Genomic DNA, 21,711 nt, shown 5'->3' with positions numbered 1-21,711 from the left:
CTCTCCTTTTCTTTCTTTCTGTCTTTTATTTGAAAATTAATGTTTGTTTGTGGCAAACTGATTGCCTTTTTCACAAATTTAAAGATATGAAAAATATTATGTAAATGTTGGTAAACTTGAAGTATTTGTGCAATATTTTATCTGGCTCAATTACATCAATTTACTCTATGGTAGAATTTGCAACATGGATACTTATCACTTACTGTATACAAGAATTGAGATTGAACGTGATTTTTGTAAAGCACAGTTTCTGTGTACTTAATTGTTTTGAGGATGAATCGACTTTTCAGAGGGTTTTCTCCCCTCTCCAGTGTCAGGGCAATACCAATAACTTAAGAGTACATCGAGTAATGGCTTCAATTTTCAATCATTATCTTAGGTCAAAGTCTCATAGGAGTTGAAAACTAAATCCCAGGATTCATCCAGGTTAAATATATGATTAGGTCGGTTTTAAATTTTTAGGCCGCTCTCCTGAGTAAAAAAAATGTATATGAATGATAGGAAAATGAAGTAGGAAGAAAGAGGTAAAAGCTACAAAAATAAAACGAACCGAGTGTTAGCTACTTAGTAATGCTGAGAAACACATACTTCTCTATGTGTAGATAAAATTGAGAGAGTGACTATGGAAAACGTAGGCCCAGGCAAGGGAGTGCATGACTTGAATCCCACGAGAAGAAGGCAAGGACACCTCTGAGTTCGAGGTCAGCCTGGGACAAAACAAGCCCCAGATCCAGGCCTGGTGGTACACACCTTTAATCTGGCCACGCCCTTCTGCTGCAGGACTACATAAGGACCCTCCCAGGAAGAAGGAAGAGTCACTCTTCTTCGCCTGCCAGCACACATGTTGCAATCTACTCTGACAGAAGACCAGCTGAGACTGAGCAACTACTAGATACTGCGACTTCCCATTCACAGCCGACCGTTGTTGTGGACTTGGACTACAGACTGTAAGTCATCATAACAAATTCCCTTACTCTATAGTGAGGATCCACAAGTTCTGCCTCTCTAGAGACCTAACTAATACACAAGTCGGTTACTGGGATTGGTTCTGTAACTCAGACCACTGAGTACTTGTCACTTGAATGAACCTGAGCCATCTGGTTTATTGGATCAGCTGACAGCAGAAGATGCAAACTAGCACAGCACACAGGAAACAGTCCTCTGGTGGCGCCGGAAGGGAGGGGCACAATTCCTACAACCGGAGCTCCACCCCAGAAGACAGATATGCAGACCGAGAATGTGCTCCCCGGGCTAGAGACTACTCTGATCACAGCCAGGCCGACTATGAGCGTTCTAGAACCGGATGCCCTTATGATGACAGCACGGAATCACCAAGTCCGGACCTAGAAAAACGCAGAGAAAGAGAGAGAGATGCAGGTCATCGGAAACGGTCCCAGAAATCCCCATCTCCTGAAAGAAGAAGCCCAGGCCGAGGAGTGACCCAGTATTCTACTCAGGAAGAACCTCCAGCGAAGAAAACGAAGAGGGATGAGCTGGACCCGCTGCTCACCCACCCCAGGGGAGCATATATTCCTCCCGCAAAGCTCAGGAGGATGCAGGAACAGATTACAGATAAAAGCATCTTAGCATATCAGAGGATGAGTTGGGAGGCTCTGAAGAAATCAATCAATGGTCTCCTCAACAAGGTCAACATCTCCAATGTAAGTATCATTGTCCAAGCGCTCCTTCAAGAGAACATAGTCAGAGGGAGAGGATTGCTGTGCAGATCTGTTCTGCAAGCACAGAGGGCTTCTCCAATCTTCACTCACGTCTATGCAGCGCTGGTGGCAATAATCAACTCAAAATTCCCACAGATTGGAGAACTGACGCTCAAGAGACTAATTCTTAACTTCCGGAAAGGCTATCGAAGGAATGATAAGCAACTCTGCCTGACTGCTTCAAAGTTTGTGGCACATCTTATTAACCAAAATGTGGCTCATGAGGTTCTGGGCCTGGAGATGCTCACTTTGCTCCTAGAGAGACCAACGGATGACAGTGTTGAAGTGGCTATCGGCTGCCTCAAGGAGTGTGGTCTCAAATTAACCCAAGTGTCACCAAGGGGGATCAATGCAATCTTTGAATGCCTGCGAACCATTCTACACGAGTCTGAGATGGACAAAAGGGTTCAGTACATGATTGAAGTGATGTTTGCTGTACGGAAGGATGGATTCGAGGGCCACCCTGTTATTCTGGAAGGACTCGATTTAGTGGAAGAGGACGATCAGTTGACACATATGCTCCCCCTGGAGGATGACTACAGTCCAGAAGATGTTCTTAATGTTTTCAAGATGGATCCTCATTTTATGGAGAATGAAGAGAAGTACAAGGCTATTAAAAAAGAAATCCTTGATGAAGGCGACAGTGATTCAAACACAGACCAAGAAGCTGGAACGAGTGAAGCTGAGGAGGAGGAGGAGGAGGAGGAGGAGGAGGAGGAGGAGGAGGAGGAAGGGGAGGAGGAGGAGGGAGGGGAAGAAGAAGAAGGAGAAGAAGAGGAAGGAGGGCGAAAAGTAACTATTCATGACCAAACTGAAATCAACCTAGTCTCATTTCGCCGGACAATCTATCTTGCCATTCAGTCAAGTTTAGATTTTGAAGAATGTGCACACAAGTTGCTGAAGATGGAGTGTGCTGAGAGCCAAACAAAAGAACTCTGCAACATGGTACTTGATTGCTGTGCCCAACAAAGGACGTATGAAAAATTTTTTGGCTTGTTGGCTGGACAGTTTTGTACACTGAAAAGGAAATACATGGAATCATTTGAAAGTCTTTTCAAGGAACAGTACCACACCATCCATCGCTTAGAGATGAACAGATTGAGGAATGTTGCTAAGATGTTTGCTCACCTATTATACACAGATTCACTTCCCTGGAGTGTTCTGGAATGTATAAAGCTGAGTGAGGAGACCACGACATCGTCTAGTAGGATTTTTGTCAAGATCTTCTTCCAGGAACTGTGTGAATACATGGGCCTTCCTAAGCTGAATGCAAGGTTAAAGGATGAAACTCTTGAGCCATTCCTTGAAGGACTGTTACCCCGAGACGACCCACGCAATAGCCGGTTTGCCATTAACTTCTTCACATCCATAGGCCTGGGAGGTTTGACTGATGAGCTTCGAAAACATCTGAAAAACAAGCCCAAGGTCATTTATTGTAACCCAGGAACCAGAAACTGAGCAAAAAACAAATCAAAACAAAAACAAAAACAAAAAAATGAAACAAACAAACAAACAAACAAAAAAATCAGTCCTGAGATCCTCATCTTCAGAGTCTTCCTCCTCACCATCAGATTCCTCTGACTCAGATTCTGACAGTAGCGAGAGCTGCAGCTCAGAGTTCTCCATTGAAGAAAGTGATTCCCCATGACCCCAGCAGTCAGAGCTCTGCTCCAGCTAAAGGTACAAGAAAGAAGAGACAGGGAAGGCCAGAGGCAAAGAAGTAGATAAGTTAGCCAGGGGCCACCAGGCACGGAGCAGGAGGTTAGAAGGAGGCAGGGAGGACCAAAGGCACCAGGAAAGGAGGACTGAGACAGCAAGGTCTGAAAGACACAGAGCTCAGATCTCACGAGACACAGAATCCCCCGGCAAGATACCCCAGCAATGCGCATGGAGGACAGAAGCCACGAGAATAGATACAGCAGAGTTGGCAATGGCTGAGAACAAGGCTCCTGCAGAGACGGGCATGGGGAGCCAAAGAAGAAGCCACAAGAGGGAAGAGATTCTTTCTCGGAACATGAGAAGCAAAGAACCTGAACTCAGGACAGAGTTAAAGTCAGAAGAAGGATCACTGCACCACCTCAGGGGAGAGCAGTCGAAAGCATTGTGGTCACAAAGGAGATGAGGACAGGTGTCAGAACGCTGGCGAGAGATGCTGGGACAAACCTCCAGATACCATGGACATTCCAGAGGTTCAAAGAGATGTCAGCACCGCAAGAGAGGAGAATCTCAAACAAAATAAAAATGATTCTAATGACAACTGCACATGCATGCCTTACATGCAATCCCATGTCTTTTTTACATTGATGGATTGTATAGAGAACTCTTCAATAAAGTACCTGTTTGTAAATTTTAAGGAGCTTTCCTTTTGACATGTTTTATAATTGATAAAATTCTTTGTGTAAAATCATAAAGTAAATAGAATCAAAAGAGGGCTAAGTCTTATGTCTTGTGAATAAAAGGAACAAATGTTGTTAAAACAACCACAAAAGCGAAACAACAGACAAAACCAATTAAAAACTCAAAAAAAACCCCACTACCGTTTTAACATTATTAAATATTTTAATTCCTATGTTCATAAAAGATATAATCCTGTGGCTAGAAGAAAAACACCAGGATAAAAGTAGTCCTGGCTAGACTGTTAGGATCTATAGCTTCTGTTTGAATGAACCTTTAAATAGGAATAATACAACATTGTATACATCCTCCCGAAATTACAGATATAAGATTCTTCCTATGAATCAACCATAAGAATCCTTAAATCAATTACAACTGCTGTAGAAAGACTTGTATGAATCGACATGAAAAGGTGAACAGGAAATGTTCTTTGTGTTTCGAAGTCCAGGTTTGCTCAATCAACACAGTGATAGAGTTATCACAATGTGTCCTAGTACCCAGGAGAAATAATTCTTTTTATAGTCCAAAGATTATTTAAAAATCCAGGGTCTGTCACAGTATCTTTCCTTTAGGGAGAGCTACATAAATTTTGTTGTTTTTTTTTTTTAATTTGGTTTTTTTGAGACAGGATATCTCTGCATAGCCCTGGCTGTCCTGGAAACTCACTCTGTAGACGTGGCTGGCCTCGAACTCAGAAATTCACCTGTCTCTGCCTCCCAGTGTGCTGGGATTACAGGTGTAAGCCACCACTGCCCAGCTAAAATTTATTTTAAATGTAGTGACACACTCCTTTTCTTTTCATTTCTTTTCTTTCTTTGTTTCTTTGTTTCTTTCTTTGTTTCTTTCTGTCTCTCCTTTTCTTTCTTTCTGTCTTTTATTTGAAAAGTAATGTTTGTTTGTGGCAAACTGATTGCCTTTTTCACAAATTTAAAGATATGAAAAATATTATGTAAATGTTGGTAAACTTGAAGTATTTGTGCAATATTTTATCTGGCTCAATTACATCAATTTACTCTATGGTAGAATTTGCAACATGGATACTTATCACTTACTGTATACAAGAATTGAGATTGAACGTGATTTTTGTGAAGCACAGTTTCTGTGTACTTAATTGTTTTGAGGATGAATCGACTTTTCAGAGGGTTTTCTCCCCTCTCCAGTGTCAGGGCAATACCAATAACTTAAGAGTACATCGAGTAATGGCTTCAATTTTCAATCATTATCTTAGGTCAAAGTCTCATAGGAGTTGAAAACTAAATCCCAGGATTCATCCAGGTTAAATATATGATTAGGTCGGTTTTAAATTTTTAGGCCGCTCTCCTGAGTAAAAAAAATGTATATGAATGATAGGAAAATGAAGTAGGAAGAAAGAGGTAAAAGCTACAAAAATAAAACGAACCGAGTGTTAGCTACTTAGTAATGCTGAGAAACACATACTTCTCTATGTGTAGATAAAATTGAGAGAGTGACTATGGAAAACGTAGGCCCAGGCAAGGGAGTGCATGACTTGAATCCCACGAGAAGAAGGCAAGGACACCTCTGAGTTCGAGGTCAGCCTGGGACAAAACAAGCCCCAGATCCAGGCCTGGTGGTACACACCTTTAATCTGGCCACACCCTTCTGCTGCAGGACTACATAAGGACCCTCCCAGGAAGAAGGAAGAGTCACTCTTCTTCGCCTGCCAGCACACATGTTGCAATCTACTCTGAGAGAAGACCAGCTGAGACGCAGCAACTACTAGATACTGCGACTTCCCATTCACAGCTGACCGTTGTTGTGGACTTGGACTACAGACTGTAAGTCATCAGAACAAATTCCCTTACTCTTTAGGGAGGATCCACAAGTTCTGCCTCTCTAGAGACCTAACTAATACACAAGTCGGTTACTGGGATTGGTTCTGTAACTCAGACCACTGAGTACTTGTCACTTGAATGAACCTGAGCCATCTGGTTTATTGGATCAGCTGACAGCAGAAGATGCAAACTAGCACGGCACACGGGAAACAGTCCTCTGGTGGCGCCGGAAGGGAGGGGCACAATTCCTACAACCGGAGCTCCACCCCAGAAGACAGATATGCAGACCGAGAATGTGCTCCCCGGGCTAGAGACTACTCTGATCACAGCCAGGCCGACTATGAGCGTTCTAGAACCGGATGCCCTTATGATGACAGCACGGAATCACCAAGTCCGGACCTAGAAAAACGCAGAGAAAGAGAGAGAGATGCAGGTCATCGGAAACGGTCCCGGAAATCCCCATCTCCTGAAAGAAGAAGCCCAGGCCGAGGAGTGACCCAGTATTCTACTCAGGAAGAACCTCCAGCGAAGAAAACGAAGAGGGATGAGCTGGACCCGCTGCTCACCCACCCCGGGGGAGCATATATTCGTCCCGCAAAGCTCAGGAGGATGCAGGAACAGATTACAGATAAAAGCAGCTTAGCATATCAGAGGATGAGTTGGGAGGCTCTGAAGAAATCAATCAATGGTCTCCTCAACAAGGTCAACATCTCCAATGTAAGTATCATTGTCCAAGCGCTCCTTCAAGAGAACATAGTCAGAGGGAGAGGATTGCTGTGCAGATCTGTTCTGCAAGCACAGAGGGCTTCTCCAATCTTCACTCACGTCTATGCAGCGCTGGTGGCAATAATCAACTCAAAATTCCCACAGATTGGAGAACTGACGCTCAAGAGACTAATTCTTAACTTCCGGAAAGGCTATCGAAGGAATGATAAGCAACTCTGCCTGACTGCTTCAAAGTTTGTGGCACATCTTATTAACCAAAATGTGGCTCATGAGGTTCTGGGCCTGGAGATGCTCACTTTGCTCCTAGAGAGACCAACGGATGACAGTGTTGAAGTGGCTATCGGCTGCCTCAAGGAGTGTGGTCTCAAATTAACCCAAGTGTCACCAAGGGGGATCAATGCAATCTTTGAATGCCTGCGAACCATTCTACACGAGTCTGAGATGGACAAAAGGGTTCAGTACATGATTGAAGTGATGTTTGCTGTACGGAAGGATGGATTCGAGGGCCACCCTGTTATTCTGGAAGGACTCGATTTAGTGGAAGAGGACGATCAGTTGACACATATGCTCCCCCTGGAGGATGACTACAGTCCAGAAGATGTTCTTAATGTTTTCAAGATGGATCCTCATTTTATGGAGAATGAAGAGAAGTACAAGGCTATTAAAAAAGAAATCCTTGATGAAGGCGACAGTGATTCAAACACAGACCAAGAAGCTGGAACGAGTGAAGCTGAGGAGGAGGAGGAGGAGGAAGAGGAGGAAGGGGAGGAGGAGGAGGGAGGGGAAGAAGAAGAAGGAGAAGAAGAGGAAGGAGGGCGAAAAGTAACTATTCATGACCAAACTGAAATCAACCTAGTCTCATTTCGCCGGACAATCTATCTTGCCATTCAGTCAAGTTTAGATTTTGAAGAATGTGCACACAAGTTGCTGAAGATGGAGTGTGCTGAGAGCCAAACAAAAGAACTCTGCAACATGGTACTTGATTGCTGTGCCCAACAAAGGACGTATGAAAAATTTTTTGGCTTGTTGGCTGGACGGTTTTGTACACTGAAAAGGAAATACATGGAATCATTTGAAAGTCTTTTCAAGGAACAGTACCACACCATCCATCGCTTAGAGATGAACAGATTGAGGAATGTTGCTAAGATGTTTGCTCACCTATTATACACAGATTCACTTCCCTGGAGTGTTCTGGAATGTATAAAGCTGAGTGAGGAGACCACGACATCGTCTAGTAGGATTTTTGTCAAGATCTTCTTCCAGGAACTGTGTGAATACATGGGCCTTCCTAAGCTGAATGCAAGGTTAAAGGATGAAACTCTTGAGCCATTCCTTGAAGGACTGTTACCCCGAGACGACCCACGCAATAGCCAGTTTGCCATTAACTTCTTCACATCCATAGGCCTGGGAGGTTTGACTGATGAGCTTCGAAAACATGTGAAAAACAAGCCCAAGGTCATTTATTGTAACCCAGGAACCAGAAACTGAGCAAAAAACAAATCAAAACAAAAACAAAAACAAAAAAAAATGAAACAAACAAACAAACAAACAAACAAATCAGTCCTGAGATCCTCATCTTCAGAGTCTTCCTCCTCACCATCAGATTCCTCTGACTCAGATTCTGACAGTAGCGAGAGCTGCAGCTCAGAGTTCTCCATTGAAGAAAGTGATTCCCCATGACCCCAGCAGTCAGAGCTCTGCTCCAGCTAAAGGTACAAGAAAGAAGAGACAGGGAAGGCCAGAGGCAAAGAAGTAGATAAGTTAGCCAGGGGCCACCAGGCACGGAGCAGGAGGTTAGAAGGAGGCAGGGAGGACCAAAGGCACCAGGAAAGGAGGACTGAGACAGCAAGGTCTGAAAGACACAGAGCTCAGATCTCACGAGACACAGAATCCCCCGGCAAGATACCCCAGCAATGCGCATGGAGGACAGAAGCCACGAGAATAGATACAGCAGAGTTGGCAATGGCTGAGAACAAGGCTCCTGCAGAGACGGGCATGGGGAGCCAAAGAAGAAGCCACAAGAGGGAAGAGATTCTTTCTCAGAACATGAGAAGCAAAGAACCTGAACTCGGGACAGAGTTAAAGTCAGAAGAAGGATCACTGCACTACCTCAGGGGAGAGCAGTCGAAAGCATTGTGGTCACAAAGGAGATGAGGACAGGTGTCAGAACGCTGGTGAGAGATGCTGGGACAAACCTCCAGATACCATGGACATTCCAGAGGTTCAAAGAGATGTCAGCACCGCAAGCGAGGAGAATCTCAAAATAAAAATGATTCTAATGACAACTGCACATGCATGCCTTACATGCAATCCCATGTCTTTTTTACATTGATGGATTGTATAGAGAACTCTTCAATAAAGTACCTGTTTGTAAATTTTAAGGAGCTTTCCTTTTGACATGTTTTATAATTCATAAAATTCTTTGTGTAAAATCATAACGTAAATAGAATCAAAAGAGGGCTAAGTCTTATGTCTTGTGAATAAAAGGAACAAATGTTGTTAAAACAACCACAAAATCGAAACAACAGACAAAACCAATTAAAAACTCAAAAAATCCCCCACTACCGTTTTAACATTTTTAAATATTTTAATTCCTATGTTCATAAAAGATATAATCCTGTGGCTAGAAGAAAAACACCAGGATAAAAGTAGTCCTGGCTAGACTGTTAGGATCTATAGCTTCTGTTTGAATGAACCTTTCAATAGGAATAATACAACATTGTATACATCCTCCCGAAATTACAGATATAAGATTCTTCCTATGAATCAACCATAAGAATCCTTAAATCAATTACAACTGCTGTAGAAAGACTTGTATGAATCGACATGAAAAGGTGAACAGGAAATGCTTCTTTGTGTTTCGAAGCCCAGGTTTGCTCAATCAACACAGTGATAGAGTTATCACAATGTGTCCTAGTACCCAGGAGAAATAATTCTTTTTATAGTCCAGAGATTATTTAAAAATCCAGGGTCTGTCACAGTATCTTTCCTTTAGGGAGAGCTACATAAATTTTGTTGGTTTTTTTTTTAATTTGGTTTTTTTGAGACAGGATTTCTCTGCATAGCCCTGGCTGTCCTGGAAACTCACTCTGTAGACGAGGCTGGCCTCGAACTCTGAAATTCACCTGTCTCTGCCTCCCAGTGTGCTGGGATTACAGGTGTGAGCCACCACTGCCCAGCTAAAATTTATTTTAAATGTAGTGACACACTCCTTTTCTTTTCATTTCTTTTCTTTCTTTGTTTTTGTTTCTTTCTTTGTTTCTTTGTTTCTTTCTTTCTGTCTCTCCTTTTCTTTCTTTCTGTCTTTTATTTGAAAATTAATGTTTGTTTGTGGCAAACTGATTGCCTTTTTCACAAATTTAAAGATATGAAAAATATTATGTAAATGTTGGTAAACTTGAAGTATTTGTGCAATATTTTATCTGGCTCAATTACATCAATTTACTCTATGGTAGAATTTGCAACATGGATACTTATCACTTACTGTATACAAGAATTGAGATTGAACGTGATTTTTGTAAAGCACAGTTTCTGTGTACTTAATTGTTTTGAGGATGAATCGACTTTTCAGAGGGTTTTCTCCCCTCTCCAGTGTCAGGGCAATACCAATAACTTAAGAGTACATCGAGTAATGGCTTCAATTTTCAATCATTATCTTAGGTCAAAGTCTCATAGGAGTTGAAAACTAAATCCCAGGATTCATCCAGGTTAAATATATGATTAGGTCGGTTTTAAATTTTTAGGCCGCTCTCCTGAGTAAAAAAAATGTATATGAATGATAGGAAAATGAAGTAGGAAGAAAGAGGTAAAAGCTACAAAAATAAAACGAACCGAGTGTTAGCTACTTAGTAATGCTGAGAAACACATACTTCTCTATGTGTAGATAAAATTGAGAGAGTGACTATGGAAAACGTAGGCCCAGGCAAGGGAGTGCATGACTTGAATCCCACGAGAAGAAGGCAAGGACACCTCTGAGTTCGAGGTCAGCCTGGGACAAAACAAGCCCCAGATCCAGGCCTGGTGGTACACACCTTTAATCTGGCCACGCCCTTCTGCTGCAGGACTACATAAGGACCCTCCCAGGAAGAAGGAAGAGTCACTCTTCTTCGCCTGCCAGCACACATGTTGCAATCTACTCTGACAGAAGACCAGCTGAGACTGAGCAACTACTAGATACTGCGACTTCCCATTCACAGCCGACCGTTGTTGTGGACTTGGACTACAGACTGTAAGTCATCATAACAAATTCCCTTACTCTATAGTGAGGATCCACAAGTTCTGCCTCTCTAGAGACCTAACTAATACACAAGTCGGTTACTGGGATTGGTTCTGTAACTCAGACCACTGAGTACTTGTCACTTGAATGAACCTGAGCCATCTGGTTTATTGGATCAGCTGACAGCAGAAGATGCAAACTAGCACAGCACACGGGAAACAGTCCTCTGGTGGCGCCGGAAGGGAGGGGCACAATTCCTACAACCGGAGCTCCACCCCAGAAGACAGATATGCAGACCGAGAATGTGCTCCCCGGGCTAGAGACTACTCTGATCACAGCCAGGCCGACTATGAGCGTTCTAGAACCGGATGCCCTTATGATGACAGCACGGAATCACCAAGTCCGGACCTAGAAAAACGCAGAGAAAGAGAGAGAGATGCAGGTCATCGGAAACGGTCCCAGAAATCCCCATCTCCTGAAAGAAGAAGCCCAGGCCGAGGAGTGACCCAGTATTCTACTCAGGAAGAACCTCCAGCGAAGAAAACGAAGAGGGATGAGCTGGACCCGCTGCTCACCCACCCCAGGGGAGCATATATTCCTCCCGCAAAGCTCAGGAGGATGCAGGAACAGATTACAGATAAAAGCAGCTTAGCATATCAGAGGATGAGTTGGGAGGCTCTGAAGAAATCAATCAATGGTCTCCTCAACAAGGTCAACATCTCCAATGTAAGTATCATTGTCCAAGCGCTCCTTCAAGAGAACATAGTCAGAGGGAGAGGATTGCTGTGCAGATCTGTTCTGCAAGCACAGAGGGCTTCTCCAATCTTCACTCACGTCTATGCAGCGCTGGTGGCAATAATCAACTCAAAATTCCCACAGATTGGAGAACTGACGCTCAAGAGACTAATTCTTAACTTCCGGAAAGGCTATCGAAGGAATGATAAGCAACTCTGCCTGACTGCTTCAAAGTTTGTGGCACATCTTATTAACCAAAATGTGGCTCATGAGGTTCTGGGCCTGGAGATGCTCACTTTGCTCCTAGAGAGACCAACGGATGACAGTGTTGAAGTGGCTATCGGCTGCCTCAAGGAGTGTGGTCTCAAATTAACCCAAGTGTCACCAAGGGGGATCAATGCAATCTTTGAATGCCTGCGAACCATTCTACACGAGTCTGAGATGGACAAAAGGGTTCAGTACATGATTGAAGTGATGTTTGCTGTACGGAAGGATGGATTCGAGGGCCACCCTGTTATTCTGGAAGGACTCGATTTAGTGGAAGAGGACGATCAGTTGACACATATGCTCCCCCTGGAGGATGACTACAGTCCAGAAGATGTTCTTAATGTTTTCAAGATGGATCCTCATTTTATGGAGAATGAAGAGAAGTACAAGGCTATTAAAAAAGAAATCCTTGATGAAGGCGACAGTGATTCAAACACAGACCAAGAAGCTGGAACGAGTGAAGCTAAGGAGGAGGAGGAGGAGGAGGAGGAGGAGGAAGGGGAGGAGGAGGAGGGAGGGGAAGAAGAAGAAGGAGAAGAAGAGGAAGGAGGGCGAAAAGTAACTATTCATGACCAAACTGAAATCAACCTAGTCTCATTTCGCCGGACAATCTATCTTGCCATCCAGTCAAGTTTAGATTTTGAAGAATGTGCACACAAGTTGCTGAAGATGGAGTGTGCTGAGAGCCAAACAAAAGAACTCTGCAACATGGTACTTGATTGCTGTGCCCAACAAAGGACGTATGAAAAATTTTTTGGCTTGTTGGCTGGACGGTTTTGTACACTGAAAAGGAAATACATGGAATCATTTGAAAGTCTTTTCAAGGAACAGTACCACACCATCCATCGCTTAGAGATGAACAGATTGAGGAATGTTGCTAAGATGTTTGCTCACCTTTTATACACAGATTCACTTCCCTGGAGTGTTCTGGAATGTATAAAGCTGAGTGAGGAGACCACGACATCGTCTAGTAGGATTTTTGTCAAGATCTTCTTCCAGGAACTGTGTGAATACATGGGCCTTCCTAAGCTGAATGCAAGGTTAAAGGATGAAACTCTTGAGCCATTCCTTGAAGGACTGTTACCCCGAGACGACCCACGCAATAGCCGGTTTGCCATTAACTTCTTCACATCCATAGGCCTGGGAGGTTTGACTGATGAGCTTCGAAAACATCTGAAAAACAAGCCCAAGGTCATTTATTGTAACCCAGGAACCAGAAACTGAGCAAAAAACAAATCAAAACAAAAACAAAAACAAAAAAAAATGAAACAAACAAACAAACAAACAAACAAATCAGTCCTGAGATCCTCATCTTCAGAGTCTTCCTCCTCACCATCAGATTCCTCTGACTCAGATTCTGACAGTAGCGAGAGCTGCAGCTCAGAGTTCTCCATTGAAGAAAGTGATTCCCCATGACCCCAGCAGTCAGAGCTCTGCTCCAGCTAAAGGTACAAGAAAGAAGAGACAGGGAAGGCCAGAGGCAAAGAAGTAGATAAGTTAGCCAGGGGCCACCAGGCACGGAGCAGGAGGTTAGAAGGAGGCAGGGAGGACCAAAAGCACCAGGAAAGGAGGACTGAGACAGCAAGGTCTGAAAGACACAGAGCTCAGATCTCACGAGACACAGAATCCCCCGGCAAGATACCCCAGCAATGCGCATGGAGGACAGAAGCCACGAGAATAGATACAGCAGAGTTGGCAATGGCTGAGAACAAGGCTCCTGCAGAGACGGGCATGGGGAGCCAAAGAAGAAGCCATAAGAGGGAAGAGATTCTTTCTCGGAACATGAGAAGCAAAGAACCTGAACTCAGGACAGAGTTAAAGTCAGAAGAAGGATCACTGCACCACCTCAGGGGAGAGCAGTCGAAAGCATTGTGGTCACAAAGGAGATGAGGACAGGTGTCAGAACGCTGGCGAGAGATGCTGGGACAAACCTCCAGATACCATGGACATTCCAGAGGTTCAAAGAGATGTCAGCACCGCAAGAGAGGAGAATCTCAAACAAAATAAAAATGATTCTAATGACAACTGCACATGCATGCCTTACATGCAATCCCATGTCTTTTTTACATTGATGGATTGTATAGAGAACTCTTCAATAAAGTACCTGTTTGTAAATTTTAAGGAGCTTTCCTTTTGACATGTTTTATAATTCATAAAATTCTTTGTGTAAAATCATAACGTAAATAGAATCAAAAGAGGGCTAAGTCTTATGTCTTGTGAATAAAAGGAACAAATGTTGTTAAAACAACCACAAAATTGAAACAACAGACAAAACCAATTAAAAACTCAAAAAAAAACCCACTACCGTATTAACATTTTTAAATATTTTAATTCCTATGTTCATAAAAGATATAATCCTGTGGCTAGAAGAAAAACACCAGGATAAAAGTAGTCCTGGCTAGACTGTTAGGATCTATAGCTTCTGTTTGAATGAACCTTTAAATAGGAATAAATAGGAATAATACAACATTGTATACATCCTCCCGAAATTACAGATATAAGATTCTTCCTATGAATCAACCATAAGAATCCTTAAATCAATTACAACTGCTGTAGAAAGACTTGTATGAATCGACATGAAAAGGTGAACAGGAAATGCTTCTTTGTGTTTCGAAGCCCAGGTTTGCTCAATCAACACAGTGATAGAGTTATCACAATGTGTCCTAGTACCCAGGAGAAATAATTCTTTTTATAGTCCAGAGATTATTTAAAAATCCAGGGTCTGTCACAGTATCTTTCCTTTAGGGAGAGCTACATAAATTTTGTTGTTTTTTTTTTAATTTGGTTTTTTTGAGACAGGATTTCTCTGCATAGCCCTGGCTGTCCTGGAAACTCACTCTGTAGACGAGGCTGGCCTCGAACTCAGAAATTCACCTGTCTCTGCCTCCCAGTGTGCTGGGATTACAGGTGTGAGCCACCACTGCCCAGCTAAAATTTATTTTAAATGTAGTGACACACTCCTTTTCTTTTCATTTCTTTTCTTTCTTTGTTTCTTTGTTTCTTTGTTTCTTTCTTTCTGTCTCTCCTTTTCTTTCTTTCTGTCTTTTATTTGAAAATTAATGTTTGTTTGTGGCAAACTGATTGCCTTTTTCACAAATTTAAAGATATGAAAAATATTATGTAAATGTTGGTAAACTTGAAGTATTTGTGCAATATTTTATCTGGCTCAATTACATCAATTTACTCTATGGTAGAATTTGCAACATGGATACTTATCACTTACTGTATACAAGAATTGAGATTGAACGTGATTTTTGTAAAGCACAGTTTCTGTGTACTTAATTGTTTTGAGGATGAATCGACTTTTCAGAGGGTTTTCTCCCCTCTCCAGTGTCAGGGCAATACCAATAACTTAAGAGTACATCGAGTAATGGCTTCAATTTTCAATCATTATCTTAGGTCAAAGTCTCATAGGAGTTGAAAACTAAATCCCAGGATTCATCCAGGTTAAATATATGATTAGGTCGGTTTTAAATTTTTAGGCCGCTCTCCTGAGTAAAAAAAATGTATATGAATGATAGGAAAATGAAGTAGGAAGAAAGAGGTAAAAGCTACAAAAATAAAACGAACCGAGTGTTAGCTACTTAGTAATGCTGAGAAACACATACTTCTCTATGTGTAGATAAAATTGAGAGAGTGACTATGGAAAACGTAGGCCCAGGCAAGGGAGTGCATGACTTGAATCCCACGAGAAGAAGGCAAGGACACCTCTGAGTTCGAGGTCAGCCTGGGACAAAACAAGCCCCAGATCCAGGCCTGGTGGTACACACCTTTAATCTGGCCACGCCCTTCTGCTGCAGGACTACATAAGGACCCTCCCAGGAAGAAGGAAGAGTCACTCTTCTTCGCCTGCCAGCACACATGTTGCAATCTACTCTGACAGAAGACCAGCTGAGACTGAGCAACTACTAGATACTGCGACTTCCCATTCACAGCTGACCGTTGTTGTGGACTTGGACTACAGACTGTAAGTCATCATAACAAATTCCCTTACTCTATAGTGAGGATCCACAAGTTCTGCCTCTCTAGAGACCTAACTAATACACAAGTCGGTTACTGGGATTGGTTCTGTAACTCAGACCACTGAGTACTTGTCACTTGAATGAACCTGAGCCATCTGGTTTATTGGATCAGCTGACAGCAGAAGATGCAAACTAGCACGGCACACGGGAAACAGTCCTCTGGTGGCGCCGGAAGGGAGGGGCACAATTCCTACAACCGGAGCTCCACCCCAGAAGACAGATATGCAGACCGAGAATGTGCTCCCCGGGCTAGAGACTACTCTGATCACAGCCAGGCCGACTATGAGCGTTCTAGAACCGGATGCCCTTATGATGACAGCACGGAATCACCAAGTCCGGACCTAGAAAAACGCAGAGAAAGAGAGAGAGATGCAGGTCATCGGAAACGGTCCCGGAAATCCCCATCTCCTGAAAGAAGAAGCCCAGGCCGAGGAGTGACCCAGTATTCTACTCAGGAAGAACCTCCAGCGAAGAAAACGAAGAGGGATGAGCTGGACCCGCTGCTCACCCACCCCGGGGGAGCATATATTCGTCCCGCAAAGCTCAGGAGGATGCAGGAACAGATTACAGATAAAAGCAGCTTAGCATATCAGAGGATGAGTTGGGAGGCTCTGAAGAAATCAATCAATGGTCTCCTCAACAAGGTCAACATCTCCAATGTAAGTATCATTGTCCAAGCGCTCCTTCAAGAGAACATAGTCAGAGGGAGAGGATTGCTGTGCAGATCTGTTCTGCAAGCACAGAGGGCTTCTCCAATCTTCACTCACGTCTATGCAGCGCTGGTGGCAATAATCAACTCAAAATTCCCACAGATTGGAGAACTGACGCTCAAGAGACTAATTCTTAACTTCCGGAAAGGCTATCGAAGGAATGATAAGCAACTCTGCCTGACTGCTTCAAAGTTTGTGGCACATCTTATTAACCAAAATGTGGCTCATGAGGTTCTGGGCCTGGAGATGCTCACTTTGCTCCTAGAGAGACCAACGGATGACAGTGTTGAAGTGGCTATCGGCTGCCTCAAGGAGTGTGGTCTCAAATTAACCCAAGTGTCACCAAGGGGGATCAATGCAATCTTTGAATGCCTGCGAACCATTCTACACGAGTCTGAGATGGACAAAAGGGTTCAGTACATGATTGAAGTGATGTTTGCTGTACGGAAGGATGGATTCGAGGGCCACCCTGTTATTCTGGAAGGACTCGATTTAGTGGAAGAGGACGATCAGTTGACACATATGCTCCCCCTGGAGGATGACTACAGTCCAGAAGATGTTCTTAATGTTTTCAAGATGGATCCTCATTTTATGGAGAATGAAGAGAAGTACAAGGCTATTAAAAAAGAAATCCTTGATGAAGGCGACAGTGATTCAAACACAGACCAAGAAGCTGGAACGAGTGAAGCTGAGGAGGAGGAGGAGGAGGAGGAGGAGGAGGAGGAGGAGGAGGAGGAAGGGGAGGAGGAGGAGGGAGGGGAAGAAGAAGAAGGAGAAGAAGAGGAAGGAGGGCGAAAAGTAACTATTCATGACCAAACTGAAATCAACCTAGTCTCATTTCGCCGGACAATCTATCTTGCCATTCAGTCAAGTTTAGATTTTGAAGAATGTGCACACAAGTTGCTGAAGATGGAGTGTGCTGAGAGCCAAACAAAAGAACTCTGCAACATGGTACTTGATTGCTGTGCCCAACAAAGGACGTATGAAAAATTTTTTGGCTTGTTGGCTGGACGGTTTTGTACACTGAAAAGGAAATACATGGAATCATTTGAAAGTCTTTTCAAGGAACAGTACCACACCATCCATCGCTTAGAGATGAACAGATTGAGGAATGTTGCTAAGATGTTTGCTCACCTATTATACACAGATTCACTTCCCTGGAGTGTTCTGGAATGTATAAAGCTGAGTGAGGAGACCACGACATCGTCTAGTAGGATTTTTGTCAAGATCTTCTTCCAGGAACTGTGTGAATACATGGGCCTTCCTAAGCTGAATGCAAGGTTAAAGGATGAAACTCTTGAGCCATTCCTTGAAGGACTGTTACCCCGAGACGACCCACGCAATAGCCGGTTTGCCATTAACTTCTTCACATCCATAGGCCTGGGAGGTTTGACTGATGAGCTTCGAAAACATCTGAAAAACAAGCCCAAGGTCATTTATTGTAACCCAGGAACCAGAAACTGAGCAAAAAACAAATCAAAACAAAAACAAAAACAAAAAAAATGAAACAAACAAACAAACAAACAAAAAAATCAGTCCTGAGATCCTCATCTTCAGAGTCTTCCTCCTCACCATCAGATTCCTCTGACTCAGATTCTGACAGTAGCGAGAGCTGCAGCTCAGAGTTCTCCATTGAAGAAAGTGATTCCCCATGACCCCAGCAGTCAGAGCTCTGCTCCAGCTAAAGGTACAAGAAAGAAGAGACAGGGAAGGCCAGAGGCAAAGAAGTAGATAAGTTAGCCAGGGGCCACCAGGCACGGAGCAGGAGGTTAGAAGGAGGCAGGGAGGACCAAAGGCACCAGGAAAGGAGGACTGAGACAGCAAGGTCTGAAAGACACAGAGCTCAGATCTCACGAGACACAGAATCCCCCGGCAAGATACCCCAGCAATGCGCATGGAGGACAGAAGCCACGAGAATAGATACAGCAGAGTTGGCAATGGCTGAGAACAAGGCTCCTGCAGAGACGGGCATGGGGAGCCAAAGAAGAAGCCACAAGAGGGAAGAGATTCTTTCTCGGAACATGAGAAGCAAAGAACCTGAACTCGGGACAGAGTTAAAGTCAGAAGAAGGATCACTGCACCACCTCAGGGGAGAGCAGTCGAAAGCATTGTGGTCACAAAGGAGATGAGGACAGGTGTCAGAACGCTGGCGAGAGATGCTGGGACAAACCTCCAGATACCATGGACATTCCAGAGGCTCAAAGAGATGTCAGCACCGCAAGAGAGGAGAATCTCCAACAAAATATAAATGATTCTAATGACAACTGCACATGCATGCCTTACATGCAATCCCATGTCTTTTTTACATTGATGGATTGTATAGAGAACTCTTCAATAAAGTGCCTGTTTGTAAATTTTAAGGAGCTTTCCTTTTGACATGTTTTATAATTGATAAAGGTTCTTTGTGTAAAATCATAACGTAAATAGAATCAAAAGAGGGCTAAGTCTTATGTCTTGTGAATAAAAGGAACAAATGTTGTTAAAACAACCACAAAATCGAAACAACAGACAAAACCAATTAAAAACTCAAAAAAAACCCCACTACCGTTTTTTTTTTTTTTTTTTTGTCTTTTTTTTTTATTTGATATAATTTATTTACATTTCAAATGATTTCCCCTTTTCTAGCCCCCCCCCCACTCCCCGAAAGTCCCGTAAGCCCCCTTCTCTTCCCCTGTCCTCCCTCCCACCCCTTCCCAGTTCCCCGTTCTGGTTTTGCCAAATACTGTTTCACTGAGTCTTTCCAGAACCAGGGACCACTCCTGCTTTCTTCTTGTATCTCATTTGATGTGTGGATTATGTTTTGGGTATTCCAGTTTTCTAGGTTAATAACCACTTATTAGTGAGTGCATACCATGATTCACCTTTTGAGTCTGGGTTACCTCACTTAGTATGATGTTCTCTAGCTCCATCCATTTGCCTAAGAATTTCATGAATTCATTGTTTCTAATGGCTGAATAGTACTCCATTGTGTAGATATACCACATTTTTTGTATCCACTCTTCTGTTGAGGGATACCTGGGTTCTTTCCAGCATCTGGCAATTATAAATAGGGCTGCTATGAACATAGTAGAGCATGTATCCTTATTACATGGTGGGGAATCCTCTGGGTATATGCCCAGGAGTGGTATAGCAGGATCTTCTGGAAGTGAGGTGCCCAGTTTTCGGAGGAACCGCCAGACTGCTTTCCAGAGTGGTTGTACCAATTTGCAACCCCACCAGCAGTGGAGGAGTGTTCCTCTTTCTCCACACCCTCTCCAACACCTGCTGTCTCCTGAATTTTTAATCTTAGCCATTCTGACTGGTGTAAGATGAAATCTTAGGGTTGTTTTGATTTGCATTTCCCTAATGACTAATGAAGTGGAGCATTTTTTAAGATGCTTCTCCGCCATCCGAAGTTCTTCAGGTGAGAATTCTTTGTTTAACTCTGTACCCCATTTTTTAATAGGGTTGTTCGGTTTTCTGGAGTCTAACTTCTTGAGTTCTTTATATATATTGGATATTAGCCCTCTATCTGATGTAGGATTGGTGAAGATCTTTTCCCAATTTGTTGGTTGCCGATCTGTCCTCTTGACGGTGTCCTTTGCCTTACAGAAACTCTGTAACCTTATGAGGTCCCATTTGTCAATTCTTGCTCTTAGAGCATACGCCATTGGTGTTCTGTTCAGAAACTTTCTCCCTGTACCGATGTCCTCAAGGGTCTTCCCCAGTTTCTTTTCTATTAGCTTCAGAGTGTCTGGCTTTATGTGGAGGTCCTTGATCCATTTGGATTTGAGCTTAGTACAAGGAGACAAGGATGGATCAATTCGCATTCTTCTGCATGCTGACCTCCAGTTGAACCAGCACCATTTGTTGAAAAGGCTATCTTTTTTCCATTGGATGTTTTCAGCCTCTTTGTCGAGGATCAAGTGGCCATAGGTGTGTGGGTTCATTTCTGGATCTTCAATCCTGTTCCATTGATCCTCCTGCCTGTCACTGTACCAATACCATGCAGTTTTTAACACTATTGCTCTGTAGTATTGCTTGAGGTCAGGGATACTGATTCCCCCAGATTTTCTTTTGTTGCTGAGAATAGTTTTAGCTATCCTGGGTTTTTTGTTGTTCCAGATGAATTTGATAATTGCTCTTTCTAACTCTGTGAAGAATTGAGTTGGGATTTTGATGGGTATTGCATTGAATCTGTATAGTGCTTTAGGCAAAATGGCCATTTTAACTATATTGATTCTACCGATCCATGAGCATGGGAGGTTTTCCCATTTTTTGAGGTCTTCTTCCATTTCCTTCTTCAGAGTCTTGAAGTTCTTGCCATACAGATCTTTCGCATGTTTGGTAAGAGTCACCCCAAGATACTTTATACTGTTTGTGGCTATTGTGAAGGGGGTCATTTCCCTAATTTCTTTCTCAGCCTGCTTATCCTTTGAGTATAGGAAGGCCACTGATTTGCTTGAGTTGATTTTGTAACCTGCCACTTTGCTGAAGTTGTTTATCAGCTGTAGGAGCTCTCTAGTGGAGTTCTTTGGGTCACTTAGGTAGACGATCATGTCGTCTGCAAATAATGATAGTTTGACTTCCTCCTTTCCAATTTGTATCCCTTTGACCTCCTTATGTTGTCGAATTGCCCGAGCTAGTACCTCAAGTACAATATTGAAAAGATAAGGAGAAAGGGGGCAGCCTTGTCTGGTCCCTGATTTCAGTGGGATTGCTTCAAGTTTCTCTCCGTTTAGTTTGATGCTGGCTACCGGTTTGCTGTATATTGCTTTTACTATGTTTAGGTATGGGCCTTGAATTCCTGTTCTCTCCAAGACTTTAAGCATGAAAGGATGCTGAATTTTGTCAAATGCTTTTTCAGCATCCAATGAAATGACCATATGATTTTGTTCTTTGAGTTTGTTTATGTAGTGGATTGTATTGATGGATTTCCGTATATTGAACCAACCCTGCATTCCCGGGATAAAGCCTACTTGATCATGGTGGATGATCGTTTTGATGTGTTCTTGGATTCGGTTGGCAAGAATTTTGTTGAGTATTTTTGCATCGATGTTCATAAGGGAAATTGGTCTGAAGTTCTCTTTCTTTGTTGGATCTTTGTGTGGCTTTGGTATCAGCGTAATTGTGGCTTCGTAGAAGGAATTG

The 21,711-nt window shown here is 43.0% G+C and overlaps 4 pseudogenes; all 4 read left to right on the top strand.

Annotated features, from left to right (window-relative positions):
- Nucleotides 1–1,127: 1,127 nt before the first annotated feature.
- Nucleotides 1,128–3,957, top strand: LOC127678238 (pre-mRNA-splicing factor CWC22 homolog; annotated as a pseudogene).
- Nucleotides 3,958–6,088: 2,131 nt separating this feature from the next.
- LOC127677237 (pre-mRNA-splicing factor CWC22 homolog) lies at nt 6,089–9,028 on the top strand (annotated as a pseudogene).
- Nucleotides 9,029–11,039: 2,011 nt separating this feature from the next.
- LOC127678244 (pre-mRNA-splicing factor CWC22 homolog) lies at nt 11,040–13,856 on the top strand (annotated as a pseudogene).
- A 2,140-nt stretch (nt 13,857–15,996) lies between these two features.
- LOC127678247 (pre-mRNA-splicing factor CWC22 homolog) lies at nt 15,997–18,833 on the top strand (annotated as a pseudogene).
- Nucleotides 18,834–21,711: the final 2,878 nt, after the last annotated feature.

The sequence above is a fragment of the Apodemus sylvaticus genome, chromosome 2, assembly GCF_947179515.1.
Source record: "Apodemus sylvaticus chromosome 2, mApoSyl1.1, whole genome shotgun sequence".
Lineage (NCBI taxonomy): Eukaryota > Metazoa > Chordata > Mammalia > Rodentia > Muridae > Apodemus > Apodemus sylvaticus.
Note: the sequence above shows the minus strand (reverse complement) of the source record. Positions and strands in the feature narration are given on the sequence as shown.